This window comes from Hemicordylus capensis, chromosome 2 (assembly GCF_027244095.1).
Source record: "Hemicordylus capensis ecotype Gifberg chromosome 2, rHemCap1.1.pri, whole genome shotgun sequence".
Lineage (NCBI taxonomy): Eukaryota > Metazoa > Chordata > Lepidosauria > Squamata > Cordylidae > Hemicordylus > Hemicordylus capensis.
In genome coordinates this window covers 383428743-383443495 of record NC_069658.1, presented here as the reverse complement: position 1 = coordinate 383443495, position 14753 = coordinate 383428743, and the positions used below count along the sequence as shown (strand labels likewise).

General features: G+C 47.4%; 1 protein-coding gene across 2 annotated transcripts in view; it reads right to left on the bottom strand.

The window, feature by feature from the left end:
• USP43 (ubiquitin specific peptidase 43) overlaps positions 1-14753 on the bottom strand; it is a 141196-nt gene that overhangs the window by 97818 nt on the left and 28625 nt on the right. The gene's annotated exons all lie outside the window — the stretch shown is intronic.

The following is a 14753-nucleotide window of genomic DNA, read 5'->3' as shown; positions in this document are numbered from 1 at the left end:
TTGTGGATGCAATAAGGACAGAAGGAAATCGCTTCTTTGACAAAAGTATCTCCTGGGTAGATCTTCAAATGTTCTCTATGTTGTAATCTTTTGGATTTGAGTCGAGTCTTTCTCTACTTGCACTCCAGTCATCTACCTCACTGCTTCAGGTGCCACAGTTCTTCCATATACCAAGGGGTCAGTTTTGAAATAGGTGGGAGAGAACGCTTAGGAGCGATCATGTCTACTGCCCTGGTGAGTTTGCTATTCTTATTCTCCACCAGGCTATCAACAGGATACTGGTAGAGCCAACACTAAATCCTTCCAAGGCTTCTTGGAATTCTAGTGGATCCAATAACCTTCTCAGTCTAACCATCCTAATAGGCCCCTCACCCCTGCAGAGGTGGGAAATGATTGTGAGTCCAACCTTAACCCGATGGTGGTCCATCCATAACAATGGGGAAAATCACAGGACTCTCCACCCACAGAACACGGCCCTGATCAGAGTGAAAGACCAGATCAAGCGTGTGACCAGGAACATGCATCAGTTCATAGATGGCTTGGGATAGGCCCATAGTTGTCATGGCCGCTATGAACTCCTGAGCCATCCCGGACAAATTAGTACTGAAGTCAACCTCACAACAACCCAAGCCTTATAGAAACAAATCTCCATGGGATCGTGGCCTACATACTCCTGTAAAGAGGAGCAGAAATGCAAATAACTTCTCAGTGCAAGATTTTACATTGTAAAAAGACATCATGTTCAACATCCCATAGGTTTAAGCTCCAATTTAAGTTTAAAAGCTTGTTTCATGAAACTTGTGTCTTTTTTGTGTGTACAAGATACACAAATTTACTTCCCTTAGATGATAAACAGCTTCTCAGTTACAGAGAGCGATGTTTGTATCCTGATCTACCCTCTCCAGATTTAGAACCTAAGTCAAGACTTAATACAAACCACTCATTAATAATGCAACTAATTGTACCAAAATGATATGGATCCTGACTCATATACCACACTTAAGCTCCATCGACATGTTATGCTCAACACCTGGGCTGCACAACTTCAGCCTTCCAGCTCCTGTTGAACTACAACTCCCATCATCCCCAGCCATAGTGGCCAAGAGTCAGCGATGATGTGAGTTATAGACCAAACACTGCAGGAGGCTCAAAGTTGTTCAGCCTTGCTTAACAAAATTTGGGTACAGAGTTTACTTGTACAGTTGTTAATGTATTACATATAATGTATGCACAGTAGTACACTTCATGCCCGTATCCTGCATTTAAGGGGTGTGTATCCAGGTTCACTTTTTAAATGAATGCATGTGCAGTTATTCACACACAAAACATGTACATGTGTACAAATACCTGCACGCACATACATAGTGTTTGAATAGGGCTTAGTATGTTCAAGTTACCAAGGCTGGCTCCTGAATCCCTTGTGCCCACTGACAGTTAAGTATTTCAGGCCTGAGTTTGCAAACACTAAACTCTCCCCACTTCTCATGTTTTGGTTTTTGTCTGTATCTTTTGGTTGTTGTTTTTTAAATCAAGAACACCTTCTGCATAGTGTCTCACCCTAACACCACTGTCATGCATAAGCGCTCACTCCACGCTAATCTTCTGCCTGGTGTGGAAAGATTCAAATCGGGGTGGGCCGTTCCTGGTAGCATTTGATACTGGTGTGGAAACTTTCCTCGTCAGAGGGGAGAATCATACTAAGGTGGCAACAGGCACAAGATATTCCAAAGAAGCTATGTAAAGTAGTCTTTATGTGAAGATAGTAATGTGAAGACTGGGCTTTAGGAATGATCCAGATAAAATCAGTAGCACTGTATATTAAAGAAGGGATAGAATCCAACAAGCTAGAAAACCTAAGAGGACCGGACTCCTCCACAGAATCATTATGGGTGACAATACGAGGACTGAAAGGAAATGTGTCACTAGGGACATGCTATCACCCTCCAGATCAAAAGGCTGAGAGTGACCTGGAGTTGGAGAAGCAAATCAGAGAGGCATCCAAGAGAGACAGAAATGGGTGACTTCAATTACCCTCACACAGATTAAGCAAATTCACATTTGAGTATTGAAAGAGAGGCCAAATTTCTAAACATGCTAAATGACTGTGCCTTAGAACAGCTGGTCGCAGAACCAACCAGAGAGACAGCAACCTTGGACTTAATCCTGAGTGGTGCCCAGGACCTGGTGTGAGATGTCAGAGTTGTAGAGCCATTGGGGAATAGTGATCATAGTGTGATCCAATTCAGCTTATATTGAAGTAAAACACTGCCTACAAAATCCAAAGAAGGAGGAAAGGTATCACTAAGTTCAGGAGCATGCCAGTGTGGCTAACAAGTAGAGTCAGGGAAGCTATAAAAGGGAAGATGACTTCCTTCAGAAAATGGAAGTCCTGCCCAAATGAGAAGAACAGAAAAACCATAAACTCTGGCAAAATAAATGCTAGGAGACAATAAGGGATGCAAAAAGAGAGTTTGAGGAGCATATAGCTAGAAGCGTCAAAGAGAATAACAAAAACTTATTTAAATATATCAGCAGCAGAAAACCTGCCAGGGAGGCAGTTGGACCCTTAGAAGACGAGGGTGTGAGAGGGATTATTTAGGAGGATCTTTGCAACTGAGTTCTTTGCAACTGTTTTCATGGCAGGGGATACTGACGATAAACCTGTTCCAGAACTGAGCTTCTCAGGCTTGGACACTGAAGAGCCAGGCCAATTTGAGGTGATGAGAGAGGAAGTTCTAAACTGTCTCAAAAAATTAGCAAATCACCAAGGACAGATGGCATTCACCCAAGAGTTCTGAAGGAACTCAAATGTGAAATAGTTGATGATCTAGCAAAAATATGTAACTTGTCTCAACAATCAGGCTCTGTACTAGAGGACTGGAAACTACCTAATGTAACTGCAATTTTCAAAAAGGGATCCGGGGGAGATCTGGTAAATTACAGGCTGGTTAGTTTATCTTCTGTGCCGGACAAATTGATGGAAAGAATATTTAAGAACAAAATTGTTAAATATATAGAAGAACAGGCCTTGCTGAAGGAAAACCAACATGGCTTCTGCAAGGGCAAGTCTTGTCAACAGGCACGTGGATAAAGGTGATGTGACTGACAGTATACTTGGACTTCCAAAAAGCTTTTGACAAAGTACCCCACCAAAGGCACTTGGGTAAACTTAGCAGTCATGGAATAAGTGGACAAGTTCATGTGTGGATTGGTAACTGGTTGAAGGATAATAATCAGAAGGTAGGAATAAATGGACATTTTTCTCAATGGAGGGAAGTAAGGAGTGGGGTCCCCAAGGATCTGTACTCGGACTAGTGCTCTTTAATGTGTTCATGAATTATCTAGAAGTTGAGGTAAACAGTGAAGTGGCCACACTTGCAGATGACACTAAACTATTTAGGGAAGTGAAATCCAAAACAATTTGTGAGAAACTCCAAAAGGATCTCTCCAAACTGGGGGAGTGGGCGACAAAATGGTGAACGTGGTTCAATGTAAGCAAGTATAAAGTGCTTATTTTATACTTATAAAGTATAAAATGCATATTGGGGCAAAAAAACCCAACTTCACTTATACGCTGATGGGATCTGAGCTGTTGGTGACTGACCAGGAGAGAGGATCTTGGGATCGTGGTGGACCACTCATTGAAAGTGTTGACTCAGTGCGCAGCAGCTGTGAAAAAGGCAAATTCCATGCTAGGGATCATTAGGAAGGGGAGTGAAAAATAAGAATGCTAGTATTATAATGCCCTTATACAGATCTATGCTGTGGCCCCATTTGGAGTACTGCATGCAGTTCTGGTCATCGTATCTTAAGAAGGACATTGCACAATTGGAAAAGGTGCAGAAGAGGGCAACCAAGGTGATCAGGGGCCTATAGCCTTCCTTATGAGGCAAAGCTATAGCATCTGGGCGCCTTTTTAGTTTGGAAAAGAGTCGACTGGGGAGACATGATAGAGGTATATAAAATTATGCATTAAGTAGAGAGAGTGGACAGAGAGAGAAATTCTTCTCACTCTCTCACAACTCTAGAACTAGGGGCCATCCCATGAAACTTAAGGTCAGGAAATGTAGGACCAAGAAAAGGAAGTGCTTTTCCCACACAGCACATAATTTATCTATAGAATTCTCTGCCATGGGATGTGGTGATGGCCACTAGCTCACAATACCAGTTGCAGGGAAGTAACAGCAGGAGAGAGGGCATGCCCTCACCTCTTGCCTGTGGGCTTCTCAGAGGCATCTGGTGGGCCACTGTGTGAAACAGGATGCTGGACTGGATGGCCTTGGGCCTGATCCAGCAGGGCTGTTCTTATGTTCTTAAAATGGCTAAAATGGCAGCTGAGGTAGCAAAGCCACCAACAAGTTAGAAGCCTCTTTATTTTATTGTTGTTATATGGTGGCTATTTATGTGAAGGAGAATAAATTTAAAAATCACGTCACAGTTGCTTCACAACTTAAGCTGTTTGTCTTGGACTCAACCCATGCATACTAACTCTCCTGTCTCATTTCCAGAGATGCCTCCTTTTAAATTCCCAACTATATTCCCTGCCCAAGGCTCAGTTCAAGGCTGCTCCAGTACCAATGTTCCTAAGTGACTACACAGAGTTAAAGCTCCCCCTTTGCAATTTAAGAATTCAAGTAAGCGTGAAAGTAGCTGTCCCCACTCCACCCACCCTGCCACCGCCTCCTCTGCCTCCTTATGCTTTCAGGACTGAATTAGCCGCTTGGGCAAGAAGCCCTACATGAGCCACCTCGTGAAAGTGCCAATGCAATCAAGCCGAGGGAAGGATCGGTGAGGGCTAATGGATTCTACCATCTGCCCAGAGCAGAGATGGCTATTTAAAGGATACGCAGGAAAGATAGGGTCTGCTGGGGATGCAGCTAAGACAGCTGTAGTTTCTGAACCTTTGAAGGCCCAGCCTGGGCAGAATTTGTTGACAATGAACAGGCAGCTGTTCCCCATGTGACTCATCATCCCAGGCCAAAAGACTGGCAAGTTTCAGGTTCTGAAACGTCACGATAGGCCTACTCAGAGAAGCATGGCCTGTTGCTAAGAAAGGTACAATCTTCTTCCTGCCCTTGCCCTCTCCAGTGCGTGCCAGTTGGGCAGAGTGCCAAATACTCACTGCTTCCACCTGACATATTCTCAGTGTGTTCCTGGGCCATTAGATTACTTATTAATACCAGGAGAAGCTTGGTGGTAGTTGTTTTGTTTTAACATTATCAGTAACATACTAAGCTTCCCCCCCCCATTATCTCTATGAAGGAGACAATCTTACTATATTTTGCTTCCCTAAGGTCCATCATTACCCCTTCTCTTCAGGCCAGCTGGACCTTCAGACCTGTGAATATAGGCAAGCGATTCCAAGCAAACCATTTCACTTCACCACACCAGAGAGGCTTGGATGGTGCTCTTGACTTAGGGAGGTATGTTCTAGCTCCGGGCTTTTCAACCTTCTGTCACTATTGCTGCTGCAATCACCACTTTTGCAAGAACCACTGCAGGTGGTGCCATTTCCCCCCAAATACCCCTGCCACAAGGGATGGCTGCTGCGTGCAGTAGTGGGCGGCTTCCTGCACAGTTGTTCCTGCAGTGAGGGAGAGGCATGTTCAGTTGTTGATACCTCCTGATCTCTCCTGTGCCTGATCTCTCTTTCTGTTCCCTCCTGCCTCCTCCAATACTTCTTCTGAAGGGCTGAGACGCTGCACAGCCATGCCCTGCCATCAGTATGCTGCCACCCCAGCCGTCCCCACTAAGCAGAGTGGTGTCATGCAGTCACCATGGCAGTGGGATCAGATACAACTAGCTGCACTGTGAAACACCACCAGTGGTTCTCATACCAAGCACTGTTCTAGTTGACTGAATACTTTGCCGAATGCTGATGAAGGCCCAGGGACCCATGCTGGGAGGTGTGGTACCACGGTTGCCTTTTGCAGGCTCCTTCAAAGCTATCATCAAATGACCTCATGTCTACTTGCCCTTCAGCGTTCTACGCATCCCCCCAACCAACACACTTGTGGAAAAATCAGCTTCTGAGAGCTTCTTCTCCTGAGGCTGCTGTCTCCAACGGCAATTAGGGAAACACGGAGCTTTGTGAGGGAGGAGTTCAGTGCTCACCGCATGCCCTCACAAACGGCACATTTTCAAACTGAGATAAGTGCCAATTAATTTTCGCTTCAGCTGCTCAGCAGCCTTGCATGCCTGGTACAAAAGCAGGTGATTTCCTCTTAATATAGCATTGTGCGTGCGTGCGCGTGCGTGTGCGCGCGCACGCGTGCGCATTTGCATGTGCGTCTGTGCAGAAGAGAAAGACAGGCAGCCTGCATGCATATGATGAGAAGAGTACACAGGGAAAAAGCATGCAAACATGTGTGGAAAAGAGACAAAGTGAGGGAGAGAGTAAAGGCTAAGTGCGAGATGAATGCCCATGACATCATCTGTGCATCTGCATGCTTGGCGGAAAATTATATTCTTCTGACATGTGAATTTGATCTGTTGAACTATGCTTGGATCTTTACTACTAGGTAAAAGGGGGGAAAGCAGGGCAGGGGGAGAAATCATATGTCATGGGGTAAACTTAATGGGTAAAACCGGTACATATCCATTAGTCACAGATGTGTGCCCGCAGTTCTTGAGAAAAAATAAAAACCATAATGGATATCTGCAGGGACTAATTTTAACCCTTTTTTCAAATTAATGAAAAAGCCCAGGTCAGAGGAGACACAAAAGGGTTGCTCTGATATCATAATGCCCCTGACAGACCCTGGTGGAATAATGGGACTGCAAAAGAGTGAGCCAGACAGCACTCTTGAGCACTCAGTAGCATGGGTTAGCACACTGTACCTCAGCAGGCAGAGGTGGCTATTCCCAAGGTACCACCGGAGCAAATCACAGCCAGAGGCAGAGCAAGAGATAAGGCTGCACAATCAAACACTTATCTCAGCATGTAGGATTACCGTGCATGCAGCCTCTGCAGGCACAATGCACCCGGTCTGACATTGCTAGAGGAAGCAAAATGCAAAGATACAGGATCTTGTTCGAGATGTAAATGTACCACCAAGATCTGATCATGCGACACAATGGGAAGTTAGGAAAAGCTGCCCTGCTCACTTCCAGCTTGCTTCCCAAACCAGATTTGATACTCACAGTCTCTTCTGATTGTGTTTTCCTACCAAGACAGAAGTTCCATGGAGAAATCTACATGAAACCAACTTGCCAGGGCTGGTCTTGGACCAAATGGTGCCCTCAGTGAGAAGCATCCACGGGTGTCCTCCACTCTCACCCACTGTTAGTTTACCTTTTGAATATCTATTGTGATCTATGATTATACAAAATATAATCATATACAATAACAGTGTAAAGAATGAAAACTGAATATTGGGTGGAAGCGAAAGAGATTAAAGCCAGAATTCCTTTTGTGATTAAAATAATTGAATAAAACCGTGTGTGTGTTTTTTTTTTAAAAATGTTACACCTTTTTAGAAATTCCCATCTGTTTTCCTGTTTTTTTCTGAACTTTTACCTGACTTTGGTGGGGTTTAAGATTAATTCGCATCTTGAGTGGTTTTTTTTTGTTTTGTTTTCATTGTTCTTGTGGTGTTCTGTGATGAGTTAAATGACTAATTTTACACTTTGTGTAATATTGAAAAAATGAAATCAAAAGCAAATAAAACAAATAGAAATCAATTTGTTAGCATCAGAGTTGCATTGAATATGGTTCTGGATTGTAAATGTAAAGATGTGTATAGACTGGGTAAATAATGAGTTGCACTCCACACATCTGTGCTCCTTACTTCTTTAAATTCTAAATGCATGTACACTTTCACTGTTCACAACACTGCAGTGGGGTCTCACTTTACTTCACCTCCCCTTTATAGCTCACTGAAATTGCCTGACAGGCAACATTTCCAATAGCAGTGTGGCTGTGGCATGAACTGCAAATGACTCTGCGTGACTGACTCTACCTTCCTGCAGTCTTGTTACTTATACTCAAAACTCTTCAAAAAAGCAATAACATTTTAATCCATCTTCAAATTAGTCATCACAATCATTCAGCTCCTCCTCAGTTGCATCACCACCATTCTCTGAACTGGATGCCTGGTTTACACAATGTGCAAGTCCGCACCGCACATCAGGGTGCATGGTCCAAATCTTGTTCGGAGATGCACAGCACAAGTTCCTTATTCTTTTATATATTCATGGACTGGGGACATCATGTGCTCAAATTAATTAAGATTGCAAGAAGTAACAGAGAGTCATATGTAGTAATTGTAGTTCATGTTAAAAATAAGTCATAGGGAAGATTTTGATCTAAGGAACTGGTTGAAGCAAGTACAGAATTGTTTAAGCAGTAAGTTTAAATTGTTTATGCAGTAAGTCTCCCACAAGTAGTTCTTATTTATATATTTATTTCTATATTTATAGAAAGGATAAAATATGCCTTTAACACTTTACTAAGGTTAGCAAGTTCTCATTCTGTGTATTGCAGATTTAAATGTGCATCTCTGGTTTCCTTTTGACAAAATTTCACCTCCAAGCTTTTAAAACTCCAAAACTTTTAAAAATAAATTTCACATAGAGAAACTGTGCCAAGACAAAACAACAAGGCTGAGGGGGTGGGGGTGGCTAAAACTGTGATTACACACAATGGTAGGAGTGCTATCTTGTCCCTTTATCTTAGGGTACACACCTTCCCAGAAATCACCACTAACATTCTTCATGGCAGATAGAGATCATTCATCATTTTAGATGAAGTGGTTCAAGGACTAAATGGGGAATCATCCTGTCGGAGTACAACTGCTCCATTCAAAGTAGAGATGAACTATTGTGGCAATGTGTGATAGCAGAAAAACTAGTTCAGTAATTGAACTGCTGGAAAATGCAGCTCTTTCTCTTTGTAAAATAAATGTGCAGTTTTTACTACTGCAGAAAACACTTTTAAAAAGGAACATTGGGTCCTGCCTTGTGAAGGGTCCTTTTTCCCTGATCTGGAGATCATCACAATGGGATCAGGCACTGAGCATGCTCAAGACAGACTGGATATTCCAAAGAAGTAGAACCTCCCACCGCATGGCACCGTCCCCAGTTCCGGGATTAATGTGAAAGGCGATGAGGACCTGTTTTGCTCTGCTACCAAAAAACCACAGTAATAACATAAAAGCAGGAAAAAAACACCAACAGTCAGGACGAAAACACGGACACAGAAAACACCCTGAAACCAAGAAAAAACTGTATAGAGACAGAGGAAGGGGATCTGGGACCCTGGAGACTGTCTCCACCCAAAAGATAGACCCCTCCCACGGAAAAGGTTAGCCAGCAAGACCAACCTACAGCAGCAAACATCCGGGCGGGCCTGATGATCTCCAGATCAGGGAAAAAAGATAGGACCCAATGTTCCTTTCCCCCCTGTCTGGAGAACATCACAATGGGTCATGCCCAAGCAGTAACTCGGAGAGAAGTCCCCCGGGGGTGGGGGGAGGGAGGATGTTCAGACCACCATGTTCAGACCACCAAAGGACCCTGCAGCCAAATGCCGCTTGTGACTCCAGGAATGATAGAATCTTGTAATGCCAAATGGAGGGGGACACTGAGCTCCATGTGGCTGCCCTGCAAATATCCGCCAGGGGAGCCTGGGTAGAGAAGGTCACGGAAGCCCGTACCCACACTGCCAAGGAGGACTTAGAAGGGCGCTGGCCCAGGTTGTGAGCGGAGAAGGACACAAAAAGGGAGTTGGATTTTCTAATATCCCTGGTCTGTCGAATGCAGGCGCGAAGGGCGCAGCAAACGTCCAGTTTATGCCAGCGGACCTCCATCGGGTGAGAGGGATTAGGACAAAGACGGAAGAACCACCTCCTGTACCCGGTGGAACACGGAGTAGACCTTGGGAAGGAAGGTGGGGTCCAGTGTCAGTTTCACTTCATCCAGGAGGAACACACAAAGCTCCCTGCACGCTGAGAGAACCCCCAACTCGGAGACTTGACAGGTGGATGTAATGGCAACCAAGAATAAAGTCTTGTAAGACAAGAACTTCAGAGGGATGGAATCCAGCAGTTCAAAGGGAGGGGCCGTCAAGACATTGAGCACCTTATTGAGGTTCCAGGATGGAAAATGTGGAACTGGAGGTGGGGCCAGGTTGGAAGCTCCCTTAAGGAACTGAGAGATATGGGGGTGTACAGACTGTGTGCTGGGGTCTGAAATCTTCAGGACTGAAGCCAAAGCAGACACTTGCCTCCGAAGAGTGGATAGTTTGAGGTGGAGAGCCAACCCCGCTTGTAGGAAATCCAGAACTTGTGGAACCCCCGCGGAGATGGGGTTGAGATGTCTTTCCCAGGCCCAACCGGAGAAAGCAGCCCACAACACCTGGTAAATGCATTGCGTAGATGACCGGCGAGATACCAGGATGGTATTCAGGACTTGAGAGTAATAACCCTGGATCTCAGGTTGCTGCACTCAACCTCCACGCGCAGAGATGCAGCCACCCGGGATCCGGATGGGATATTGGCCCCTGTAGAAGAAGGTCCGCACGAAGAGGAAGATGCCATGGCAGGGCTGTTGCCAAGTTGACCAGGTCCGCAAACCACACCCTCCTGGGCCAGTGAGGAGCGATCAGGATGACTTCTGCATGTTCCATCCGGATCTTCCTGACCACCTGTCCCAAGACTGGGGTGGGGGAAAGGCATATATGAGGCCCTCCAGCCAGGGAGATGTGAGGGCATCTGTGCCTGGAGCATACGGAGAGTGGAACCTTGTGAAGAACTTGGGCAGGTGAGCATTAAGTGGGGACACGAAAAGGTCGATCAGAGGAGAGCCCATGCATTGTGTGACCTGATGAAAGACCTGGAATTTAGCATCCATTCGGATGGGTCGACTGACTGACAACTTAGCCAGTCCACTTGCGTGTTGTCCACCCCGCTCAGATGTTCCGCTCTGATAGAGAGGATGTTTCTTTCTGCCCACTCAGAAAGAAAGAGAAGATCCGCTTCTCTCATCAGACCCTTGGACCTGGTGCCCCCCTGGCGGTTGATGTGTGTCTTGGTGGTGGTGTTGTCCGTCCTGAGCAGGACGTGGGCATCCCAGATAAACTCCTGAAAAGCCAGGAGGGCTAGTCTGGTGGCCCGAAGTTCCAGGCAATTGATGCTCCAGGATGTTTCCTCTATGGTCCAGACACCCTGGGCCGGATGACCTTTGCAAATCGCTCCCCATCCCGTGCGGCTGGTGTCTGTGGTAATCAGCGTTCTGATGGGTTCCATGAAGGTTAGACCCCTCTCCAGGGCCGGGGAGAGCCACCAGCGGAAGGAGAGCCTGACCTTGTCGGAGAGGGTCACCGGAACCTGCGCACAAGAGGAGGAAATATCATCTAGGTGAGGCAGGAGCAACCATTGGAGGGGTCTGGAGTGCCATCTGGCCCATGGCACGCAGTCCATCGCTGCTGTCATCATCCCCAATATATGTGCCAAGAGCATCACTTCCGCCGTCTCCGCCTGGAGGAGGGGGAGCAAAGTGGATGTGAGTTTGACTCTTCTGTCCTCCGGAAGAGTGACCAGGGCCAGGATGGTGTGGAAAACGGCTCCAAGGTGTTGAAGTGTCTGGGATGGACGCAGGTGACTCTTGTCTCGATTCACAATGAAGCCGTGGTACCTCAGGAAGTCCAATATGATCTGAACGTGTAAGGCAGCGGTCTGGAATGATGGTGCTCAGATGAGCAGGTCGTCCAGGTAGGGATGAATGCAAATACCCTGGAGGCACAGGTGTGCTGTCAGGGCTGCCATTATTTTCGTGAAGACCCGAGGGGCCGACGAGAGGCCAAACGGGAGGGCACGATACTGATAATGGCGACCGTTATAGAAGAATCAAAGGAAGCGCCTGTGATCCTGGAGGATTGGGACATGAAGGTAAGCCTCGGACAGGTCTATGGAGGCAAGGTAATCCTGTGGGAGAATGGCCTGTTTGATAGACTGAAAAGACTCCATGCAGAACTTCCGCTTCTTGACCATCCTGATGAGGCACCAAAGACTGAGCACCGCACTCTAGGACCCGTCCTTCTTGGGCACCAGAAAGAGAAGCGAGTAGACGCCAGAACATCTTTCTGTTCAGGGCACTGGTTCTATCGCCTCAGTCTTGTGAAGATGATGAATTGCCTCTAGCATCAGACGATGTTTCCCGGGGCAGCTGGAGCGCAGGGTGGTGAAAAAGGAATCTCTGGGAAAGAGGGAGAGATCTATAGAGTAGCCTTTGGACACTGCGTCCAGCACCCACTGATCCTGGGTCGTGGACTGCCAGGTGAGGGTGAATTGTTGCAGTCTGCCCCCAATGGCCATATAGTCATTGTCTCTTGGTGAATTGGTTGGAGGGGTTGGAGACCTTACCACCCTGTTGTCTGAAGGAGCCCCTGCCCCTGGGTCGCCACTGGGGTCTATTGAATCCCCTGAAGGCAGGTTGTCTGTAATCTCCCGAGTTCAAGGAAGACTGGTATTGGGACTGCCTGTAGTTACGAAAGGAATTCTGGCCACACGGAGGCCTGCGGAAATCCCGTTTAGTGGAAGGCATCACTCTTTTCTTGTCCTTGGTATCCATCAGAACGGAATCTAGAGGGGGACCAAAAAGATTAGTACTCGAATAGGGGGAGGCTTGTAGGGCCAACTTAGACTTAGAATCAACCTGCCACCCCTTGAGCCAGAGAGATCTGCGTAAGGCCACCCCTGTTGCTAGGGCCCGAGAAGCTTGTTGAATGCAGTCCAAGCTGGAATCTGCCATGAAGGCCACCGCCTTTGCCAGTTTGTTGAGGCCTTGGCGTAGTTGAGAGTTACCCGGTGGGACTAGTGATGCCAGCTGCTTGGACCAGAGGATAGACGCCCTGGCAAAAATAGAGTTAGCTGAAGCCGCTCTGATTACCGTGGATGCCGCCTCGTGAGACTTCTTTAACAGGGCACCATTCTTTTTGTCCTCTATAGATTTGAGTTGTTCCTGACTCTCCATGTTCAGTAAGGACCCTGACACCATCTGGACCACGGGGGGGGGGGGGGGGGGGGGTCCACCCTAGGGGAGGTCAGCAGGGCCGAGACTTCCGAAGACAGGGTATAGTGCTTCTTAGGAAGGGACCCAATGGGTCTGCAAGAAGCAGGGCTTTGTCATTCCGCTAACATCAACTGTTTAAACAAAGTAGGGAAGGGAACCGAGGAAGATGCCCCCGAGGAGGAAGGGAATGCCTCCTGGTCAAACTCAGAGGAGGGGACAATATTTGCAGAAGAAACATCTTTGATGGCCCTCTTAGCCTTAGATAAAATAACATCAAAGTCTTGAGACGAAAAGAGGCGTACTGACACTGAGGAAGCAGGAGCAGCTTCCTCCTCAGAGAGCTCACCCTCCTCCTTATCTGACTCCCTACCAGGATGAGCAGGAAGCTCTAAGTCAGGAATCAAAGGCAAGTTATGCAGCGGAACCGAAATGGGAGGAGGGACAGGGCTGAGAACTGGAAGAATGGGGGGAACTGAAAGGGGCCCTGGCAGTAGACCTGGGACCACTGGAAGCGGGCACTCACCACCCTTCCTGGGGGCTTTAGGGAGGATGGGTTCCAAGTCTGAATCTGAGGAGGAGGAGAAGGGTCTGTGCCTTTTACGCCTGGGAGCAGTAGGTTTTGGCGCGAAGTGGCCACTCTCCATGATAGGAATGGCCTCTCTATGTGGGCTGGAAGCTGGTGAAGAGGACGAGAGACACCCATGGGGTCTACTAGAAGGGCCCACTGGGGCAGGAGGTGGCTGCACAGGGGCGGAGGGAGCAGGTGCTGACCCACCCTGGGGAGTAGGAATCAAAGGGAGGCACTCAGAAATGAAAAAGGACTTCAGCCAATTTACTACATCTGCTGGAAGTGGAGAGGAGGAAGACCCCAAGATAGTACCTGCCAAGGCTGTTGTTGCTGCAGTTGGGACTGTGGAAGGCACTGCAGGCTCTCTGGGCTCCTCCACCCTGCGGCGGGATGCAGCCTCCTCTGCGCCGAGGCCAGAAACAACAGGGAAGGGGAAGGGGCCCGCCAGACCGCCGTCCGGTCCAAGCACAGGTAAGGTGCTGAGAGAAATAGACTCACCAGATTGGAGAGTGTCGCCCTTGCCCCTTTTCAATTTGTGCTTCTTAGAGCGGCGCGAGCGCTTGCAAACAGACTGTATAAGCAGCCGCTCGCTAAGCTGCACTGATTCTGAGAGCTTTTTTGCCTTGGGGCCGTTGTCCTTGCCTTCTTTGTTGAGCTTGCTCTTTTTTGCAAGCTTCTGTGGCGAGAGCAACTGCGGAGGGGGAGGGGCCGCTGCCAGAGCGGGGATGGCTGTCCCCAAAGTAGCTGGGGCGCCCTGGAGGAGCTGCGGAGTGTGGGCTGGCAATTCCGAAGCTAAATTGCCCTCAGATAAAGAGCCCTGAAGGAGCTCCTCCGCATGAGCTACTTCCACGTCGCCAACAAACAATGCAGCCGAAAATGAAACCAAACAGTAAAAACAAAAGTAAAGCCAATCCAGCCGAATTGAACAAATAAAAAACTAATTTAGGCAAGTTTTGTGCATAAATAAAGAAAAAACACTAAAGGCAGCTCCTTCCCACCCTTGCACACTGGAAAAAACACACAGGTAGCCGATAGGGGGGAAGGAGAGAGAAAGTCAGAGCAGAGCAAAATCCAATGCGACCAGCCTTGAGCAAGACAGATTAGAACTGGGGATGGTACCCATAGGTGGAACTGGGGGGGGGCAGGCAGGGCACATGCCCTAGGCGCCACTGAG